The 23294-nt window shown below is 38.1% G+C and overlaps 1 protein-coding gene across 1 annotated transcript in view; it reads left to right on the top strand.

The window, feature by feature from the left end:
- Nucleotides 1-12136: 12136 nt before the first annotated feature.
- Nucleotides 12137-23294, top strand: part of LOC114876590 (mucin-12-like) — a 30459-nt gene continuing 19301 nt past the window's right edge. Inside the window, exon 1 of the mRNA XM_029188261.2 lies at nt 12137-13146. The gene's annotated coding sequence lies outside the window, so the exon portion shown is untranslated. The remainder of the gene's footprint in view (nt 13147-23294) is intronic.

The raw sequence follows: 23294 nt of genomic DNA, 5'->3' as shown, positions 1-23294 counted from the left end.
GGACTTGGGATATTTTTCTACATCCTAAGTAATCTTATGCTAAGCTATGGTAATGCAAAGAGTGACATTACCGTAGTAAAATTTTGAGTCCTAACTTTCGAATTACCAAAAATCCTTCTCGCAAATATTATCTCGCTATCTGAAAAATTACTTCTGGCTGGGATGTTGACATTAAGGAGGGAAATTTTTCTAAGGTAGGAATTGGATCAAGTTCGCCAGGCTCTTCCTTGTCTTTATTTTTCCATTTCCTAATGCAACTTTGAGGCAGATAGTTTTCAAGTATACCATTGTCTCCGCTGGAGTCGGAAACCTCGTGATCATTGGATACATCTCTAACGTTTCTTTGTTTCTTAATCTGCAATGCAAATCATTATACCGTGTAAGTTTCTTTATACAATCCTTTACGTGTATGTGACGCCGATAGCGAAATTCTAATTAATTAAAGAATGGGAATAGTTCGTTTTCAGATTAGTCAAAGGATTGTTCTTATTATTATTTAAAGTATGCGTTATACGAAATATATTAAATCATTTACTGAAACTCGTTGCGCAATTCTGTCAATTAGTTTAATTAATTCGGTGCTATTTTCAACGTACCTGCAGCCAATAATCCACTAAGATCCAGCCTTGTATGAGATATATGGTCATACAAAAGATGGAGAACAGACACATGATAAAATTGTGAATAAAAATAGGATGATTTAACAAATCCTCGTCTCTGATTTTCGTTAAATCAAGATATATATCCGCGTGTTTCATTTCAATTATTCCGGCTGATAGCAATAAAACAGCTGCTATAAAGCAACCTGCAACAACCTTTATACGTTTGTAATAATTAATTTATGGATAGTAATTAAATTTCGAGATTCTCATCAAGGATAGCAAAATTAAATTAAAATTGCATTAATTACTTTGATGAGCTTAACTTATAAGTAAAAGAAAAGATAAACTGTATAAAATTACTAACAATTTGAGGTCTTTTTATTAAAATATCCGTAAAAAGCCAGAGAGCTGCAAATATAATGCTTGTAAAAATACACATTGGATAGATGTAAAAAATTGGATTCTTTTCTTGAGGTAGAAAAGGAATAGATTCATCATCTTTTCGATTCGCTCTGTTCACCTCATGATGGGCATGATGAAACACCTCTATAGCGAGGCAGATAATCTAAATTACAAATTGTTAACAGATTTTTGTATAAGTTCTTTTACAAACAAAAATCATCGGTTTTTTGTATTAAGAATTTCGATGAAACTTTAAGGTTTAAATCGACATATCATAGTTGCCATTTCTTGATACTTTTATGTCATGAAATTATATCAGACTCTTTGGATTTCGAAATCTGCCATTTGATATGAAACAGCCTAATGGAATTTGGTTATTACACGAACCTTGAAGAATCGCAAATATTATGATATTCATGAAACGTTGACATAGTAATTTTCATCGACTCCGAAGCTTTAAATTCATGTGTCATAAGTACCATTTTGTGGTACTTTTATGTCATGAAATCGTGTCGTACTTTCTATCTGTTTCGAAATCTGCCATTTGATGTAACAAGCTAATGCTTCGTCAAACACATTATATAATCATTCTAAAAAAAAGTAATAAGATAAAAAAAAATGAAAAATAGTTTAGTGGAACGTATGTACGTATCCAGTTAATCGTCTAAAGATTAAGATTTCCATTAGATATGCAGGAAAAATTGGAACAGACGTAATGAAACACGAAACTACGTTCCTCTATCAAAATATATTTCATTTGCAATTCTGAATGGTTTAGAATTACAAGAAAATACGGAAGAGAAAAGAGCGTAGAGAATAAAAGAAACGAATGACAAGTAAGAAAACGCTGACATGCGTGTTTTCGTGATATGCGCGTGTCGAGATACGAGTACCGTGTCCAATTGCATAATAATATCCTTAGGTACTCTGACTGAATCATTCGTGCGATATTTCGTTAAATCGCTGGAGAAAATTGGGTCACGCTGTTGCGATCGTGACGATATTGATGCGCGTCTCCGATTCGCTTCCTGCTTGCAACTAGACACTGGAAAGAATGATTTAAATACACGCGAAATCGGATCGGAGACAACGATGCCTGACGAACAAGAAGAAGGGTCTGTGTCATCAGACAATATTTGTGTTATTGGGAGACACGCAATTGCGTTTTATAAATATTTTCGCATTCTCCGCTCGTGTCATTTGACATGTGACTTTTTGGCATACTTTATTATATATACGTACTGTTGAAAAGAAAAGGGAAGAGACCTTATTTAATTTAATTTACACAAATGAAGTAAATTAAAATAATAAATGTCTTTCTATTTTCAAAACATAATCATCTTTAAATATTGGGTAATTTCTTACGCATTGAAAGAGGTGTAGGCTAGCGTGAACGATGTGAGAAAGATTTCGGTCTCGTTTAAATTTTACTCTGTTACTGTGATAAATACTGGCAGTTTTTGCCATCTTACGAAGGTTTCCCAATTCGTAAGCGTCATTTTCATCCGATGATCTGTTACTGTCCATTATATTTACGATTGAGAGTTATAATCTTTCATGAAATTTGACTAAAAACTAAAATGAAATTGCAGTTAATCAAATTGATTCTAGAATCAATCGATATCAATAATTAACTGCATTCATTAACTGCATTACCATTTATCAAAATTTATTAAACAATAATTTTCAGTCACAGTAACTCCTACTTGGATTAATAATCCTATGTCATATTTTTGGTAATTTTTTTTCCTTATATAAATTAATATCAGAAAAAATATAAAACAGTTTGTAGCGACATTGAGTTTCTCTTCTCGAAAGAAAAACCTTTCCCTTAAAAGAAAGTGAAACGAACAAAGGAACGATGACAGCGTAATGCAATCTCCTAATGGCAATCAAATATCTTTCTAATAGTTCGAAGAATTCTTCAAACGAATTCCTACGAATAGTTGACGGCTTCTTTGGCAATCAGGCGTATAGGAAGGAAAAAGGAATGATTTTATTCGAGTTTCTGTGCCGGATATTGCGCAAGATATCACACTCGAACGAATCGTAATAAGTTATTACGAGGCGGCATAAAGCGTTCGCTTTCATTAAGGAAAGTATTTCTATTTTGATAGCCCGTTAAGGGCTATCGTCACGCCTTTTGCTTTTCGTTGTCGCTCTCGTTAATCGTTTCTCGTACGCTTTCGAAATATAGCTTCGAAGGTGCTTGGAAAATTTCTAAAAGATGATTCAAACCTCTGGGAATCCGTGATCGTAACTGTGATCTAGTTCGAGGCGCGATAAAAAAATAGAAATTGTGAGAAATAGCAGAAACGTTAGAGAGAATGATTGAGACGTATGAAGTGCTGTTTAACAAATTGATGGCATATAAAAGTGGTGCAAAATAATATTTATATTACATGAATTTTTTTTTACTGTTGCCTTTTTTCTTTATGATTAAATGTTATTTTATTTAGAATCAATTTCAATTTTTGGACCAAGTTTATCAACCTCAAAGAACCTTCAATAGTTTAATAGCCCTAGGCTTTAGAAATCTTAATAGGGTCTTGGCTGCAAGTATCAACCAGCCATTTTGTATAATTACCATTAATGAAGGGTTTATGCAGTAATTTTAATGAATTCGTAAGCTTTAAATTGATACGACATAAGTGTTAAGTTTTATAATACTTTTATGTCATCAAATCGTGTCAAGATATTCTATGTTCCTAACCTAACCCTAACCCAAGACTCGTTATTTAAGGTAATGTTTATCTAAGTGCAAGTTATTTGATATTATGACATGTGTTAACAATATAAATGATCTTTTCAATTGGTCCCATTGGCATGTTGCGACGTGACTAGCTTCTCATCAGCTTGTAGGGTAATAACACGTGGATACACCGTGCTCGTGCCTCATCAATGGCGCCATAGTTCCTTTCTCCATCATCATCATCATCATCCGAATAACCTTGACAATCCAATCGTTGAGAAAAATTCTATATAATTTTTCTATCGGCATTTCCGAGTCGCAGGATGATTATTATGAAAATTGCACCGAAGCATTGTAAAAGACTATGAAAACTTTAATCCTTGCGTACTGAACATACACTGTGTATTCACATAAATTACGTAGAAAAATATATAGAAAATTGAGATATTAATTAGAATGAAATAAAAATAAAATATTAGAAAATAACCACCTGTGGTCTGCATCCTTCAATTCTGAAGGATCAACAAAGTGTGCGCGACGAGTTATCTACCACCCTTGTATCCGCGACGGAGGGTAGAAAAGGGTTGTTTGTATTTCCCACTGAGGGAAATGTGTGTCAACAACGAAACGTGCTTGACATGGCGAAGGAATGTTTTGATGGAAACGAAAGACACCAGTGTAATAAAAGTTATTATTTGAAAATCAATAAAGGGTGAGTCGTGTAATCAGTGCAGATAACTTCTGATTCTTTGAGAATTATATTGTTATATTGTCGCGGTAGGGGTAAAAATTTGTCAAGCTTCCAAACTCTAATTAACTAATCATTTACAATTTTTACTTGTCGGACAGCCCGTAATATCGGGTACCCGCACATCCCTAATCTGTTTCGAAATCTGCCATTTGATATGCAACAGCCTAATACATTCATTGCTCTATAGCGAACGCGTTATTAACGTGTACAAACGGTCTCGTTGAACACTGAGCTCTTTGTGAAAGAATTTAATATTCATGCAGGCGTAGGTTGCATCTTTGCAACGAAATTGCATCCGACGGCTTCCGTGGCTCGTAAACGCCTCTTTAACGCTTTTCCTCGTGTTTTTTAACGATTCAATAACGCAACTCGGTAAACGTTGATTAAGCAAAAAAAAACATTGTTTTAGTGCTGACTTGTCGTTCTCCGTGGAAACCTAAATCCATAGTTTAATCCTTTGCTTGCTTTTAATTAAAGCATTCATTAGCAAACGTAACTTGTTTCCGTTTGAAAATGAAAGAAAGGTCTTATAATGAAATTTGACTAAGGAATTTTAAAATACGGGTTAGTCGTTTCGTGTTAAACGGTACTGATTAGAAGTGATAACGAAATAATTAATAATATTGGATTCTTACCCCTCGGATGGCAGACCACGGAGAGAGGTCAATTTTAATTTAATTTTACATTTCTAAACTTTACATTATTCCTCTAAAAATTATTCTCCCAATATATGAAATTTTTTCGCTTAGAAATGAATAATTAATAATTAATTAGGGTATGTCAAAGCCCAGTTCACCGGTTAAAGGTTAATGTATTCAATGGACACTGTAATCTTCGAGATGCTAATGTTCCACTTAACAGAGGTTGTGTTTCGAATAATTCGACGAGGAAATATTAAATTGTAATTGGGTCATTATATTAGGTCATTGCATACGAAACGGCCGATTTCGAGGCATAAAAACCCGGTATAATTTGATAATATAAAAGTACCGTAAAATGGCGTTTATACGACACAAATTCACAGCCCAAATCTGAATGAAAGTAACTACAAAAAAAAGAAGCTATGAATCCAACGTTCTCAGATCCAAATACAAAATCGATAATTTGATCTCTTTAACGTAATTGTAGATGAGGGTATCGAGGAATAATTACACAAATATCGCGATGCCCGAATATTAATGCGGGCTGCTGTACATCCGGTCGTTAATGATAAATAACGCACTCAGCAACCGGCCGTTTAAGAGTAAATAGTAGCTTGATTCGTAATATTTACAAACGCACATTGATCCTCATCTATTTCTGTTTGGACTCGATTGTATGCAGTTCCAGTTAAATCTTCAGGGTATTGGAATCACGGTTAATTGTCTGGAATGCAACGGGGATCGGACTTTAATCTTCGTTACGTCGTAATTGCGCGCCGTAGAAATATAAATTTCACAGCCGTTTTTCCAATTAAAAATCGGACGAACACCGTATTAAGTACTGTGACGCAAATCAGCTAACTAGAAGCTAACTTAAATGATTCAGAATTTCACTTTGAAATGATTTCTAGGGTATTTCTGGAGGTTTTGGAAGAATTATGTGAATTAGAACAATTATCTGTGGTAATTAGCGGTTCCAGGCTATTAAGCCTTCGAGGACTTCCTTGACTAATTGAAATTTATTTTACATAAAATTAAATAACATTTAATTGCAAAGAAAGAGGGCAATAGTAAAAGGAAATTTCTCCTAGTAAAAGATAGTCCCCCTTAAATCCCCCTTAATTATTTTATGTCAATATAAGTTGAGAACAAGCGATCGCTAGAATTTTTATTCCACGATATTAAAAATTAATTATGGAAATTGTGGTAACACAGAAATAATTAGGTGTAACGTAAAATTCTAAGAACAAGTGTCGTCAGAAGCTCGTTCGAAATATCCTTAGCAATCTCGAGCGTGAATAAACTTCTTCGCGGCAATCGAGGAGTCAAGCAATCAATTAACTAATGTACTAATTACTGCTACGAGTCGACAGCTGTGAGCACGGTTCAAAGGAAGCTGGTGTTGAATGAGACCTTTATAATCACAGAAAAGTGCCATCTTGTAGAGTTCCAACTGGTACACATTCTGCCACTTTTATAAGCCTTTTCTACGTTCTCTTGAAGCGCAACGAGAGACCTCGTTAAACTTCATTTTCTTGGAGCTTCTTGCTTTAATTAAACCATTCCGGTGTGCCACATTATTTTCCTAGTTTTCCTGGAACGTGTGAAACTTACCGAATGCCGATCATTAATCGTTAATTGATATAAATATAAATTTTTCATATTTTTCACTGTAATTCATTTCTGTCGTTTTAGATTACTTTAATTAAATCAATCTTGCGCTACGAATTGAATTCTAATTTTTAACAATACGGCATATGAGGAGAAAGGTGACAATTATTTTTCAAAATTTTTTTTTTTAAATTGTCATTTCCACATAGCGGTTTCACATTTGTTTGCACATTTTCTTTCTTTCCCCTCGCATTACACGGCCGTGGTTCGCGATCCGCTTCGCGAGCATGGCAAAGTTGCAGCTGCAACTGCAGCTCGTTCGTAGGGTCATCCACGGTGCAGGAAACAGGAAATCCTGAGAAGTGAAACCAAGCAGAAACGTCGGGAACACACAGTGCCGCCACTGTCTAAGGATTCATAGCGGTAAGACAAGATTGAGGAGTTCTGCTTGCGTTTCACTCAGAAATCTCCTATACTAACTTTTGACAGTGAAAAAAACCAAACCTAACCCTAACCTAACCCATTTTCTTTTTACTCCTTCTCGGCAAAATAGGCCGGCACCACGCGAAAGTGAGGGGCTAATTAGTTTAACTAAAATATTAAATATCTTTTTTCTAAATTTGAAAAGGACGTGGTACACTGAATTTCTTCTGCAAAGCAATATAAATTTCCAATGCGTTTACTTTTGCTTTCCGTCGGTGCATTAAAATGCAGAGTTAATATACCCGCAGCGCGAAAGAAGAAAAAAAAATGCAACGAGAAAGTAAAGAATCGTATACACAAGGTATACCAGGGTATCTGAGCGATTGCTTCGACCGTAAATCGCGACTGCTAATCACGAAATAACTAGTCGGCCATGCTGGTTGCTATAGATCGTTCGATAATATGAAATAACGAGTCTTATAGAAAGCATATTGCACAACGTCCTTAACGAATGCTTTACACTTGCATCGTTCTTTTTTCGATACAAGATCTTGACTTCGGTATGCGCCGGCTCTAGCGCCGGAACACGAGCGAAACGCATTCTTCGAAATTATCAATTCGCATGCTTGCATAGGTTCTTATGTCATAGCCGGTAGAAATAGATGAAAAGAATCCCGGTGAGAAGATTGAAAGGAAATTAAAACTCGTTTAATCTTATTGATCTTATTATAATATTATAGTTATTAGAATAATTCAAAATTTGAATTTCTACATATTTTTCTTCGAACGAGTGGTACTTATTTTTAATAAATACGAAAATATTTATAATTTAGTATTTGAATGGTTAACGTCTGGATTACCTAAAGAAAAGATTAAATTTTCATCAGTCGTAGAATTTAAAAATAAGTAGCAAGCATAATAAGGAAAGTGGTCGTATTATGATCCCGTTCTCAGTATGACATGTTTCTGGAAGTTTCCATGAAAAATGACAAATAATACCATAAACTAGACTTTCATGTGATATTTTGGACAACAAAATTTGGATTCAAGTTATCCGACGGCATTTTATTTTACTATAATCGTTGCTAAGAGAAAGCGTCTACATTTAAAAATATTAAGCAAGCAAATTATCTATGCTGAAAGATTTCTCGTTACAAATAAAATTTGCCCATGACGTCTTATGACATCATCGGTCCTGAAGGTATTGAAATACTTTCTGTAGCGACTGTACGTTTCCAGCTGCACAAGGTTTCGCTGCAACTGCAAGAACCGTGCATGAAAATTGCCACGTGCATTTAGAAATAACGAAAGGAGCAGGTACAGGGTAACAGGTGAGCCGAGCTGGATGGTGCAATTAAAAATTCAGCATCTCGTTTGGAACGGGGAGGGGGCCCAAGAGGCGCAACTGCTCTTGCAGATCCGAGTCCTCGAATTTCTGGTAAACTTCCGCAAATTCCTCGTCTGCGCCCTCTGCCAGTTCCCTCGTCGATCTTCCGGCTGGCTAACCGACAATTAAACTTTCATAACCTGTTCATTAGCGCGAATTAACGCGGTGCGCTAACTCATCTGGATTCCGCTAATGCAACGCACTTAATTTACGGGGACGTCCGTGCTGCTTCACCCTGGGGGTGTGTGTTTGCTCTCCATCTCCCCGGAGGACGCGTCGACGAAACGGAGACAGAGGATAAGCGAGATCATAAACGGCACATGAGAGAGAGAGAGACGCGATGATTTCGTTTAGAGAGAGGGAGAGAGAGACGAATAAATGATAGAGGAACGACAGAGGGACATTTAGAGACTGATGGCGCAAACCTTTTAGGCAAACTAATGCATCGAACCTGTTACTACCACTGTCCATTCCCTTCTCCCTTTGTACAACAGTGTACTCGTGTGTACCCACCAGTTGGATTCATTACACAGGATACATGCCTTCTGCCAAAGTTTCGGTACCTCACCTTCGGGCCGATGAATAGTATTGGATGTCGAAGAAATTTTATTACGGGGTGTTTCAACGCGTATAATGAAAGAATAACAAAGACAAGGGAAAGGCAATAAAATGTAATTGAGCACGAGCCTTCTTGTGAACCTAACGGGAAGTATATTACCCTCTTTAGTTCCATAGTTTTATGTTTTCTTACCTTTCAGGTAAATTCAAAACGTGCGATAATTTAAAAAATAATTCTATACTGTAACCAAATTCTCATTGAAATACTCTGGAAATATTTCTTATGCAATTCATGAGATACCATAAGCTAGAAGTAAAGTGAGAAAATGAGCAGTGACCTTTGGGGCCCTGTGATAAACGAGGCCTTGAGCTGCAGCCCCAATTAAAGCACGTATGTATGTACATAGATATATAAGGTCTTCCCTGTTAGCCGAGAATGAATACACGTGTGTGGCAATTACTCGCTCGTTCCCGCCTACCTGTTCGACTAGTGCGTGTACACATAATTACAGTAGGGAATTCGCAATTATTAATTTAGCTGATACACCACAGACCTATATGCCGACCGTCTCTTTTGCAGGTGATGAGAACCATTTCGGTGTAGAAATTAATGTTCAACCTTGTGTACCATTTAAATTTGTATTACGCATGGAACATTGACGCATTATGATATCGTTGAGAAATTGCTGTCAAATAAATTCATTTAAGAATACTATAAACATTGTACCACTTTGTATAGGAACAAAAAAAAAAAAAGAAATGAAAGATCTAACGGCTGTCCGACTTAATTACAAGTCAGCATATGGAGCGGACCCCCGAGTTATTCTCCCCTTTCCTCCCGTAGTATGAATATCGCATTAAGTCATGAGTGAGAGATAACTTCGGGCAGGGGTGTGCCCCAATGGGAAACTACGAATTTAATAGAATAATAAATGGACCCGTCTGCGTAGTTCCAATACCACGGGATGATATCGTACGCGAAAGACCGCCATACGATAATTTTCACTTTTTTTTTTTACCAGCAGTTTAATTTTCTTTGATATTTCTCCGTTAACCAGCGCCGGATTAAGAGGAGCCCCGAGCCCCTCGTTGCAGGAGGTTTATCTTTAATTTTATTTAAAAGAAATTTTAATTTTTGAACCAGGTTTATCAACCAAGGTTCCACGCCGTATTCGTAATAACATATTGGAAATATATGTAAGTAGGAAGTTGACTGGTTCGAACTTTTATAACAGTAATCACGATAATGGTCGATACCGTGGTGGTTCTTTAAAAAAATTTTAAACCACACATTATGGATCGTAATATCACGCCTTACGAAAGATACAACGTTTCGGATCGTGGATGCTGCGTTGTTTGGACGTTCCTTTATCCGGATCGAAATTTTCCTCGTGTAGCCGGAGCATTATAGCGGCTTTCTGCGGCCAAGTTTACAAAATAAACAGAACCGTCCCGTATATCCGCCTCGAGGGACGATCATCGACCACGTGCAGTGAATTTGTTTGAAGCGTTGTAAAAATTTACTATGGAAGTGCGTAGAATCTTCTGGATTTAGCATCTCGTACGATAACAAGTGGTAAGTTTAAATTGAAAAATGCAACTGTTAATTCGTTTTTAGATCAAACAACTGAACCTACCTCCTTCAATGTAGGAAGGGGGTTGAAAAATATTCTGAAAAGCGTGGGCAACGTTGTTCGCTCTCCGTGCAATTTTCAGCGCACAGAGAACAGGAACGGTCAGGGCGCATGTTAGCACAGTTTACAGAATAAACACTCACGGTTGGTAGATCGGAAAGGACGAGGCGAGGAGGTAGAGGCAGCGTCCGTTGTGCACTGATAACACAATTAGCTTGTCTCGTCATGCGCGACCTCTGATAAGGGATTCCCTCGTCCTCTCTGAACCATCATCTCCCACCAGCCGAATTCTCGTCGCTTCTCTATTTGACCGAGTGCGCCTCTCTATTACTCTCGTCCACTTTAGTCGCTCGGCGAGCAGGATCGCTCGTCAGTCGAGTAAATCCAGACGAGAAGATCCCTTGGGAGTACATGGCGTTTCAGGGACGCGCGATAAAGGGGCGAGGGGGATAGTTTAACCCTCTCCTACTCTGTGCAAGAAGGGACACAACACACGGGGTGAACCGACCCCAACGTTAATACCTTCCGGCAGGTTTTCTTCACTTGATTTATTCCACAGGGGACTGGAATCGCGTGGCACGGTACGCACGTGCGTGCACACGCAGGATCGTGCCGGTTTTCGCACGAACACCAAGCGAATCGAGGTACGTCGAAAGGGGGAGGACCTGATGCTACCGACCGAGAGATACTTTAACGAAGTCCACCGATGTCCAGATCGTGCCCTCGCCGACAAATTTCGCGAGGGATTAACCCTTGTATATAATATACTCGTTCACGGGGACGGGTGTGTTTTGTGAATCGAGGAAAATATGCTAATTCCTTGGTAAATTCTGGAACAAGAATTTTTATTACGGTTGGGGGGAAATCAGGTAAACAGGTGGATGTAAAGACGATATAAGTTTAGGGAATTTTTTCTTGGATGAACCAATTTTTTGAATTTAGGTATCTACCCCGTTGAAAAGTAATTAAACAAAAGGAGTATGTCAGAAATATTTTTACCTGGATTTTAAATTTGTATTGCCACCCTCCATTTCATAAATACTTTTCATTCGCATAGGTATCGATTGAAAAGATTGCTTTCCAAGAGGTAAAGTTGAGATTTGTATTTTTTCTTAATTATTAATAGAAAATTCGATACGTATATCAGCAGTGATCTCCGGTGTTAAAAGTCGCGATAGAGAAAAAAAAAATTCCTTTGAATGATTTTTTTGGGGTCAATCGCGCATGGTGGTGGCACGAAGGCAAAGGGAGCATCGTGTCACGGTGGCTGCGATTGAAGAGAAGAGGCCACCGGGAAGCGGTAGCCATAGGCGGAGGCGCAGTGGAGCATAGGGGGTGGCAGCGGTATACGGTAATAGCATAAATTCGTGGTTGTGTAGTCGGCTCACTGGATGCCGACAAGGAGGGGGAAGGTACAGGCCAGGAACAGCCCGAGTGTCGGAAGAAACGACAGTCGCCACTCGACGTCTGCATCGAACGGAAGGTAGCTGCTCTGTGCGCGAGCCCGTGTATCCGTTCTTCGATCCAGAATAGAAACTGGTTTCAACGTGGATCATGATCCCGATGAAACCGATCGCGACGGATAAACAGCCATTGAACTGTCGTAGTTCGTACATTCTATCACGGATTCGTGAACGTTGAAAGGAACGCGAAAAAAGGACACTTTCTATTTTTTACGCGAATCATCGTGAACGTAATAAACGGTGACAAGTAAAAACGATATAACAATCGAGAAACATTCTTCGAAGTGGCATCGATCGTCGGTAAAGGATCGGTGATTGATTTTGGAATAAAGAACTGGTGATTGTGGCGGGAACGAGAAGAGGGATTCGAACGTGGCACGAATGCCAACCGAAAAAAAGAAGAGCCCGTGAAAGTGTCGGTGCGCGGGACAGAATCGAGAGGACACGTTTACCAGGGCCGACGATCGAATACGATCTATCGGTGGAACAGGTGCGAGCCACGTTTCCGTAGCTTGAGAATCAGGTAGCCCTCGGCTGAAGTTAACCACGAAGAAAGGAGACCGTGTGAAACGAGACGCCTCGACACGAGCAAGGATGTGACCAGAGAATAGACAGGGTAACAGGATTTTTCTCGTGCTAGTGACAAAAGTTCTCTGAATCGGCCGACTTTTACCTCTATAAGAAACGCCTCGTGCATGTGACAGTGAATTCTTTTTTCTTTCTATCTCCTTCCACGTGTGTTTCTTCGTTTTCGTACCTGACCAGTACGCAGCTGATCGTTCTAGTGTTGTATGAATCGTAAGAAAAACTGACGCGTAACGGCCGTGTTTGTTGACATCGGGGAAAAGTGATTCGCCAGTTTGTAAATAGACCAGAGAGGGCGCGAACCACGCGAGAAACCAGGAACGAGGAAAAGATCACGCTCAATAGACGTTTCATCAGATAACGTCGAAAAAGCTGGTTCGAGACAGGAATTCGAATGGTGAGTTTATTTTTTTTTCTATTTATTTATTCTCTAGCTACCTGTTTTGAAATTACACTGGGAACGTTGAACTCGGTGTTGTCGAGTGGTTTTACATATTTTTTTAAAGGGTGAATTTTCAAAGAGCTGGATAGAGATGCATGCATAAATAATAGCTGTGTGTCGAGTTATTCAGGAATAGTAAAGAAATAAACTTGTACTGTTCTGAGTGGTTCTGTTTTATAAGTTGATGTTGTTTTATTTCGATTCATCTGGAACGATAACTTTTTCTGACGAGTCGTTAAGTAACGATCTGTCATTAAACGTTGAATAAAAAAAAGAAGACGTTCTTGCGATTTTAGTGTAGACTTTGAAAGTGAATATTTAGAACCAGTTGTCTGTCGGCCATTTAAATGGACTGTGTTTACTTTTGAACAGAAAGAAACTACTGTTCCACTTCGTATTTCAAATTATTTATCCAGCTGTTCCTGGTTAGACGGTTTTGAACGTTTTCAAAATTATTCTCCTAATAATGTACGTGAAAAAATGTTTAATTAACTAGTTAACACTTGAGAAAAATCAAGTACTATATTTTTAGAGGTAAATGAAAATTAGAAACAAAAATAATTAATAAATAATTACTACGCTATTTATTGCAATATTTAGGATATTTAAGGGGGGTTAATGAGTTAATGGTAATTTAAATTTAATTTCGAAATTTTAAGCATAGCAAAGTTTGAGTGTGCAATTTTCGTCAAAGCAAATTTCTATAAATTTAGTTAATCTAGATTATTATTGACTCTGTATCCCCCACAGTTAACGAACCAAATTGCAATTAAATTCCAAAGTGTTGATATAACCTATTGAAGCAAGTAGATGATATAGAATGAATATTTTCTTGTAAATTTTAGCAAGGCACACATTTGTGTACATTAGATAAGTAGCTTGGCCTGATTGTGGAAGGGTTCCGTGGTATTTGTCAGCGATACTTCCGCGATTCTAACATCGACAAGTGGATTGAGGTTATTGTTACGGGCAATAAATCGATGGCCGCGATGATTGAGACAGTTACGTTGACCGTTTGCTATCTCGATTAATGGCAGTTCGGAGTGGACGGTAGCGCATGTATGTTTGTAAACAAATGACGCGATGTATTGGAAGCACAGCCGGCTGTTGATATCACGGCTCTTTGCGTAATTATTCTGCTTCTCGTTCGCCGTTTGCTGTTCATTCACACGAGAGATACATCACGTCCGAGGAGCGTACCGGAAGAAAATAAAATACGATCCGTGTGTGCACGCGCAGCTTGAAACCGAGAATAGAAAGCAGGAAATGCGAAAATCTCGTAGAAAGTCATTCGTTTCGGAGTTACGATATTTAACCCAGTGACGAACGTAAGCGGACTACCGGCTACCAGCCGACGCTACTGCGCCATTTTGAAACGCGTCAATAACCTATACGGGAGGATTAATCTCCTTTTTTCAAATTTCTGATATATCAAAGTTAGCGTACAATACACTTTTTTTAGGTTAGAATCACAATTGATCCTGCGACCGTCATTAACGCTAAAAATTAATTATAATAATATTCTTAATTAAGATCTTAATTGGATCGTAAGATAGGTTTGTAAAGAAACAAAATATCAGAATAATAATTGCATCATGACAGTAAAAAAAGAAGATTAAAACTTTTGCATATTTCCAATCACTGTACCGAAATTGATAGTACTCGACGGAAGAGAATTTCCATCAACGACTACACGCGTGTAACCAGAACATCCAGGATACACGTATGGATGATCGATTAAAACCGTAGCACGAAATGGTGTTTTTGTTTCTTTGCAAATCCTATCTGGCGAGGTTCATCGAGCCGCCAATAAAACTCAATAATCCGTCCCGGAAATATCGGTCCCCTTTGTTCCCTCTGGACTAAAAGGATGAGTCGTACACCCAGGGAGAACCAGACGAGAAAAGGAAGCGGAAATATTTCACCGCGAGTTGGACGTTAATCTGACGTTGAACGTATATCTGCCTGTGACTCTCTTCTAATGGTCAAAGACATTAAGTTCCTAACTTTTTACGGTATTATCTGTCCCCCCTTCCCACTACGCCAGTTTATCATCGTTCCTTGCTTCATTATCTTTCCTCGATGAGGACTCATCCCCAAAGCATACAAAATACCGACCGGTACGGTTTCCAGAGGTTCTCATCCTTTAACTTCTTTCTGCATTAATTGTAAGCTGAGAAAGACAATGTTCCTACAACCAGGTAGGATTATCCCTCTAACGGTATTTTACGGTCGCTTGCGTAGCCTGGGAAACGCAGGAACACCATTTCCATACGCTAAATTTTATAATTACCAGCTTTGACCCACGGAGAGAGACAAAGTCAAGTTTAACGTGGAAACGGTCCTCGGATCGTAAACAGATTATTCTCGTGGGACAAACGACCGGGGATAAATAATTCCTTGTGATAGGTTCGGATAGGTATTGTACCTACAGTTTCGATTTCCCATTGGTTCGCCAGGATTTTAGAAGGGTTATAAAACGAAATTTGACCGGTAGGAAAACTGAGAGGAGGGCGAGGTTGGGCTACCGCTAAGGGTGGTTAATACCCAAGGAAACCTGAAATTTAATTATTAAAATCGTGTAATAAAAACTACACCATCTTTGAGTGGGCAAATTTTTATATGGATATATGTACTATTATCTCACCAGGGTGACAGGCACTGATCGTGAGTATATTTGTTATAAGGGTAGTTATAAAATGGGAACATTTTTATAAACTTTATTTCTTTAACTTATCTTTGTAATTAACATTCCAGTCGTCATTACAATAACAATCCATTATACGATCATTGAACATTCATTTTTAGTCTGTTGCAATGATCAGTGGTATCTCAGAAAAATACAAATTGAGTACACAAAACAAGTTATTCGACAATTAAAACGTTGTATCGTTTCAAGATAAACCTTGAACTTTCTATCGCATATCCACGAACTTATTAGGGGGTATACCAAAGTTTTTATCTTCTTTGCAAGTTTTTGCTTTATTTTTGTACCATATACAGGGTGTTTCTGTAAAGGTTTTTGAAATTTAATGGTTAATCGTCGTTTGATAAAATAATTAATTCGTGGAAACTTCTTTGTAAGTAGGAAACTCGAATTTCAAATGTTTTATGGGACGAAGTACTTTTCCTTATTTTCCCGGTAATATTCTGGTTATGTTTTACAAGCCGATACCTGTTCCGTAAACCGAGTCCTAAAATTTCGAGTAGCTGATCGATAAGAAGTGTGTCCCGAAGACAAGTTCGGCCCTCGAGGTCAGAGATACCAGGTTAATGGAGGTCAGGATCCGCGTTCAGGTCGCGTCGAGGCCATAGAAAAGTAGATTGCGATCATTCGTCGTGAGCCTCCTGTACTTTGACTCGTTCTTCTTACTAAAGCTGTCGGTGCAGCTTACAGTCACGCAGGTGTAAGTCTTATGACAATATTATGACTGTCTATGACGAACCGTTCCGTTTTATGTCCCTACTCGTCGAGCTCTTTCAGTTTATCCATCAATTTTTCACTACATCACTATATAAAAGTAAAGTAAAATAGCATACATGGTATATAAATTTGAAACTTAAGATTTAACCTTAAAGTAAAAAGTTCCTAATTTTCCCCAGGAGAAAATTTTATCTTATTAAATTTAATGCTGTAGAATTATTATCCTAATAAATTCGCTTTGAAATGAATACTAAACATAGCAACTCTGGATGATTGAGGTTATGGAATCTGATTTCCCTACGCCGCCATTTTCCCTAGAGAAGCCTACTATGCTCAGTACTGTACAGGACGATGTTCTTTATAAAGAATAGTAGGCTTCTCTAGGGAAAATGGCGGCGTAGGGAAATCAGATTCCATAACCTCAATCATCCAGAGTTACTATGTTTAGTATTCATTTCAAAGCGAATTTATTAGGATAATAATGAATGAAATGGATAATTATGCCTACACCTGTCTCTACAGTATTAAATCTAATAGGATAAAGTTTTTTCCTAGGGAAAATTAGGGACTTTTTACTTTAAGGTTAAATCTTAAGCTTCAAATTTATATATCATGTATGCTATTTTACTTTACTTTTATGAGCGCGTGTTAGGTATTATGGCAACAGCACGAATAACTGCTTGCCTTAATATTACTTCACACGCGAGTGCACATTGTGTGCATAGATTTGCATTCTGTATATAGTCATACACACGGGGTTAACCCAGCGATTGTACAACACTTTCTAACGTGGGCTCGATCGGAATATCGGATTCGGCGTCGATCTCGATCGTGCAGGACGATCGCCACCAGATTCATCTCACGTTCTTCTTTTTTCTTCTTGCGGTTTAACGACGAAAGTGCACGCGAATCGGTACCACTGGCTCGACCGTGACACTCTTTTTTTTTATTTTCATTTCCAAGCTGTCCAACCATCAAAGAAATTCATCGGGAATGTGAGCAAATTTTCGATGAACCCGACCGACATATCGGATTGAAATGCGATTTCGTAAATCATGCCAGTCGGATCCTCTTTAGTGGGTTAATTAAGACGATTTTCCTTTTTACGGAGTTTCCCAATAATTAATGCCCGATAAAATTTATGGATCGTTTTGCAATTACCCACTGGCTTTTAGACGAACCGAATGAAATACGATCAAGGATGCTTAACGAGGCGAGAAAACGGAGGCTACTTTTTCATTACTTTGATGCCAATCGGTGTCGTAGCCTGTTAAGTTTTCAATGATAAACGGTCTGAAGGTTTGCGACCTGTTGATTACATAATTGTTATTTATTGTTTTCTTTTTCTCTTTCCTGCATTTGCAACTACCACCAGTGGCGTAACTAGGAAGGGGCCAGAGTGGTCCTGGAACAGGTTTCTTTATCCCATTTTTCTTAGATTAAATTTCAAAGCTGAAGTATTTAAAATCTTTATTAAAATATAGTTACCCTCCATCAATTTAAATGATAGCCTTTCGAAAACACCCTTTGTCTGGATGATTATTCAGTTATCTATAATACCAGACACGACCCCTGGAAAATACATGTATCCATCGTAGCCAGATATCCATAGTTGAATTTAAATGTAAGTTTAGATTTATTCTGGCTACAGAAAAGGCCACAGCTGCGCTTAGACCGTATCGGTTTCGAACGAAATCTCTCGTATAGATGTACCATATACAAACGTATAGAAAGAGGGTGGTTGGAAGGGGTCGATAATTGTGACAGAAATTCAATCCTTTGGATGGTGAACCTAATGCCCGGTACTGACCACCAATTCAATCAAGTGCCGACCAATCGTAGTCCTCGATACGGGATTTTACCCTAGGATCGTGGCGAGGGATTTTGTTACGGTTCGGTGGGGCTAAATAAAATACCATGGAACGTGTATGTATATCGTCGAAACGAAAATAGGGATTAACTATTCAATGGTAAGCGGGGAAAAGTCGAACTGTAGTTGTATGAAAGCCTTCGATCAAATTTCATCTAAATTACTATTTTCATTTCCACTTTATTATATTTTTCTAAATTAAAATTCTTTTTTTCCACGACGCCATTTTTTTCTAGGGACGTACAAAAGGGAATATTTCACCGTTCCGTTTTATTCTTTTATTTTTTATTTGCAACGATAGATCTATCTTAGGTTCTCCCTAGAACTAAATCAAATTGACCTCCGTTGCCCCAGGGTGTACATAGCACCTTGTTGATTCTAAACCCACCAGAGAATCGTTATTATTGCGATCACGGATATAGCGTGAAACTAAATTTCTCGACTTTTCTTTGTATCGGCACTGATGCGGAGAGAGCGTGTTTCGCAGGTCTCTCAGTCGCTACGTAACCCAGCCCGTAACAAATTAACAGCACACGTGTTTCGCATTCGCATCGGCCTACTCCAAAGACGGTAATAGAACTTTACAAACTGGTGTTTCAAAGACGAAATCAATCGAATCACCGTATCTCTTCTCTTCGCTTGTAAGAAACACACTGAATCATCTGTTTTTTTGTTACCACCCTATCTATCAGTGTTATAATACCTCGAAATATGAGGACCAATCACGTTTCCTTTAAAGTAGAAATCGAAGAAAAAGCTAGTCTCCAGCCCACTCGACAGTTTAATGTTACGGTAAATGTGTGCTCTAACAGTTTCGAGAAGGTGTGATGTTCGAAGAAACCGTTTGTCCTAGCTATTTAACGTCGCTATGAACTATTCGAGCAAACTGTACACTCGCGATCAAATCATGCTTCCCTAAGGAAAATGATGAAAAATTTTCATTCTGATGTTAATATTAAATTGCAAATAATTTTTTTAAAGCCTTTTCAACGAAACTGTACATAACCGTGTGTTATACTTTCTCGTGTTACAAACGGTTTCACGTTCAAGGGCTGATTGTTGGTCAGCATATTCGGTAAATCCTGCAATATGTAGGCGTTGATTTTGACCAAGCCGAGTTTGGCACACGAGCCTCGTCTTTTGACCTGATTCGTGGATCGTGTTGCGACGGCGTTGCAGCTCGGTCACGAAGAAGGTAACTTCTTCGAAACGGAGAAAGGCCGAATGAAATAGTAACGAGGAAGACGAGGTTGGAAAATATTAGAAGGTTACTCCGTTGCTTGTTAACCTGGGGGGCGAAGTTACGTAATGTCAGGATGTCCGTTCGTCTGGTTCATAAGGCATTCAGTGAGCAGCTACCGCTTCCACCTCGCCGGAACAGTTTTAAATCGCGCCTCGGAGCAACAGAGTACTGAGCTTTCCGGTTGACTCTTAGCCTGTTCCGTGGCACGTGAACAAAATGATCAGTGATGTAGGAGAAAAAAATAATATTCAAAATCTTTCGTGTTAATTTTTCTATAAAATACGATAGGTTTCAAAAATATTTTACCATCTTTTAGAAGAGAATAATTTTTGAAGAATTCGACTCGAGTTTTTTTTTTTGAGAAGCTATAGATAGATTAATTTTCTTTTTTCTTGAATAAAATTCTAATTTCCTTCGTCAGCATCGATTTTCACGAAAGACAGGATATTACCAGCATTCTCACGATCGCAATTTCTCTTTTTGCAAGAATCATCGTGTGCTGGATCCCTCCTCTAGTTCCACTTGTTCGTCAATGGATAACGGAATAGAGAAAACAATAGGAATCTACGTAGCTCGTCCAGTACAGCAATTCCTGGGATTATTGTATTAACTTTACCTCGGTGTAAACGCTTCTTTTGTTAGGATCTTATCCTTTCACCACCAGATTTCAAGGATTTCCTTCGTTCCTTACTTACCTGTCTCTCCTGTAAGATCAATCGAACGAACATGATCACGGTGTGCAGGTAGAGTGGTTGATCCCAGCTATTTAAATCTCTGTTTACCTGTCGCACGAGTCGATTCAGGTATTTAAATCTCTCTTACCTGTCGCACAAGTCGATCCAGCTATTTAAATCTTAATTGCCTGACACATAAATTGATCGGATTCTTGGTACACAGGTCTCTTGTCTTTACAACCTTCTCCTCTCCCTATTCAGATTTAGAATTTATCATAATATCTTATAACAGTAAAATTAAAAACACGATTTATGTAAAATTGCATTATTTTAAAATAGCTGTTGGATATAATGCATTGAAAATTCTAAACGAATGAGATCCAACTATTGTTCTCCATTTCATAAAACAAAACGCTGCTGCATTTAGCACACTGACGATGAATGAAAAATTAGATGCAGTGGATAAATCTTTTCTTTTTGCCACAATAAGGCATTACGGTCCTTCCGGTTGGCCAAGCATCCATATAATTCGTCGTGCTTACATGCTTCAGTTGGTCACTGTTCCAGTCAATCATCTGGGTCACGTTTTTATCCCACATTTAATGCAAAGCGAATCAATTAGAGGATCTTTGATTACGGGGGGTGTGTACACACGCCCCTCGTCATCTGGATAAACGATCAACGAAGCCCTTTTCCTCTGATGCCTGGTTAAATTAATTTTCCCACGAACGTTGACGGAATAATCAATTTTTATTACAAATTTCATTTAAACAAGAAAAAACTGTCTTTCTTTAATTATTATAAAAAGAAGCAGAGATGAAATCGTGATTGAAATTGTCGGTGATATTTTACATTTCCGTTTCCCCTATCCAATTATTTTCTCCGAAAGGAGTTTCGCATCGTAAACCCGAATTACTGGCAATAAAAAGAATATGACGTTAAAATCGAACTTTCCTTTTCTACCGGCACGAAAGCCATAGGCGCGAAGATTTCTAGGGATTCGAGGAAATCTAGGGATATCCAGATGGAAGAAATTCGATCGAGGGGAAAACCCCGGCAAACGCGTAATTATTGGCAACACTGGCCACGATGTTGCCACGAAGGTACATAAAGTGGGCCAACCATAAGGTGTGTGGGTCAGTGCCAAACCACGTCTCGGACTCGATCTCGAGGGATGAGGCTTTCTCAGGGCCAGCGACCGCTACCGGATCAACTTCGGATCGATACTGAGATCGATCTACGACACTTGGCTCGTGTTACATCGTTGTATACTTTGTAACTAATTACCACAACCACAGTCAAATAATTTGTCTTGCAAGAATAAGTTTAGCTATGGATCAGGCAGGATTTTTTTAAGTTGTTAAATTTGGTAATAAATGGTAATCTTGTCCTCAAATTTGGTATCGGGTCTTTTCGTGAATTTCTTCTTTTAAATAAGAAATTTTTTTTAATCATCCCTTCGATGGAGTAAATTTGCAAACTCTAATAGTTATCGGTAGATACTGATATTTGAAATAATAAAAGTTTTATTAGGTTTTAATACACTCGAGCAGAATATGTACTTGTTAGAGTACTCGTTCACCGACAGCTTTTATGGAGAACTTTTCTCCGCTAGACTCGGGCCACGAGTTCTCGCGTTTAATTGGAGCTTCGAACAGTATCGGCGAATGAGAAGGAAAGGTTAATTAGGAAGGAGGCTAATTGGCGAAGTAGTTGGAAGAACGGAGTAAAACGTGGAGCTCTGTAATTGGGATTCTGATCTTGAATAGATTATTAGTGGATGAGATAGTTCGATAACGATTGAAGTTTGGGAGGAGAAACTGGGAAATGATTTTCCCTCGAACTTATATAGGAAATTGAGTCTATTATCTTTTACTGGACGGACAGGAAATTAAGGGAAAGTTATAGATATTTTGTGTAATTTCAGAAAAATTAACCATCAGAGTTCTGACAAATATTTCTCCTTAGAATATTAAAAATTTTATTTGTTATAATAAACAAATAGATTTATGTATATTTACTTGACGTAGTCGACAGTATATTAAACGCAAGAAAGTTTAATAATAAAGAAAATTAATAAATTTTTTGGCTCCTCTCCCTATATCGCCATTTTCCTTATTGTTAGTGGAACCTATTGTAAGCAAAAGACCGCGTTAACAACCATCAGAGGGTTTTTTTTTATGTGAGCGATACTTAAATCACTTTGAGACACGATGCTCCGTGCAAAGCGGTCTCACAAGCCTAAGGCTGTCGGTCACTGACACTGTTTCACAACCCGCGCGACGGGCTCGACGGTCGTGTGTCACGTGACGGTAAGGTAGAATCGAAAAATAAGTGAAAGATTCGTAAAATTCAAAACGGTCTTGGCGACTAGTTTCCTTAAAATGGTATTCGAGTCTATTTTACCAATTCGAGTCATCGAATAACTAAATAAACGGTTATTTTTCAGTAAAAGATACAAAGGATCTAAAGTTGTAGCATGGCGTTCATTGTCTCGTTCGATTAACCAAGGCAGAGTGCGAAAGGCCACCTTCACCTGGTGAAGGAGCTTGGCTTTTCCGCGACCTTGAAGAGTTTCAGCATAAAGTGGCAACGAACGTCGAGAAGGCAACGTTTCGCTACCACTTGGCTCCATAACAACTCTTCAAAGGGTATTCTAAAATTTAAGATCGCCCACTGAACGATAGAACCAGATATTCCTTGAGATCTTCTACCTTTCTTTTCTTTTCTTTTTTACTTCTCAGCTCGCATAAAAGGCACCTTCGTTTTATCTGTTTTCTGGCTGTTCAGGCCAATTCAACCTATTTAACTTAAAATATTTTTCAAATTTTGAGTTATTTCAAATGTTTACAATCTTTTATATGAAATATCTAATTTTTAATGCTGGAAAGA

The sequence above is a fragment of the Osmia bicornis genome, chromosome 11 (genome assembly GCF_907164935.1).
Source record: "Osmia bicornis bicornis chromosome 11, iOsmBic2.1, whole genome shotgun sequence".
NCBI classification, from domain to species: Eukaryota; Metazoa; Arthropoda; class Insecta; order Hymenoptera; family Megachilidae; genus Osmia; species Osmia bicornis.
This window is presented reverse-complemented; position numbering and strand designations above follow the sequence as displayed.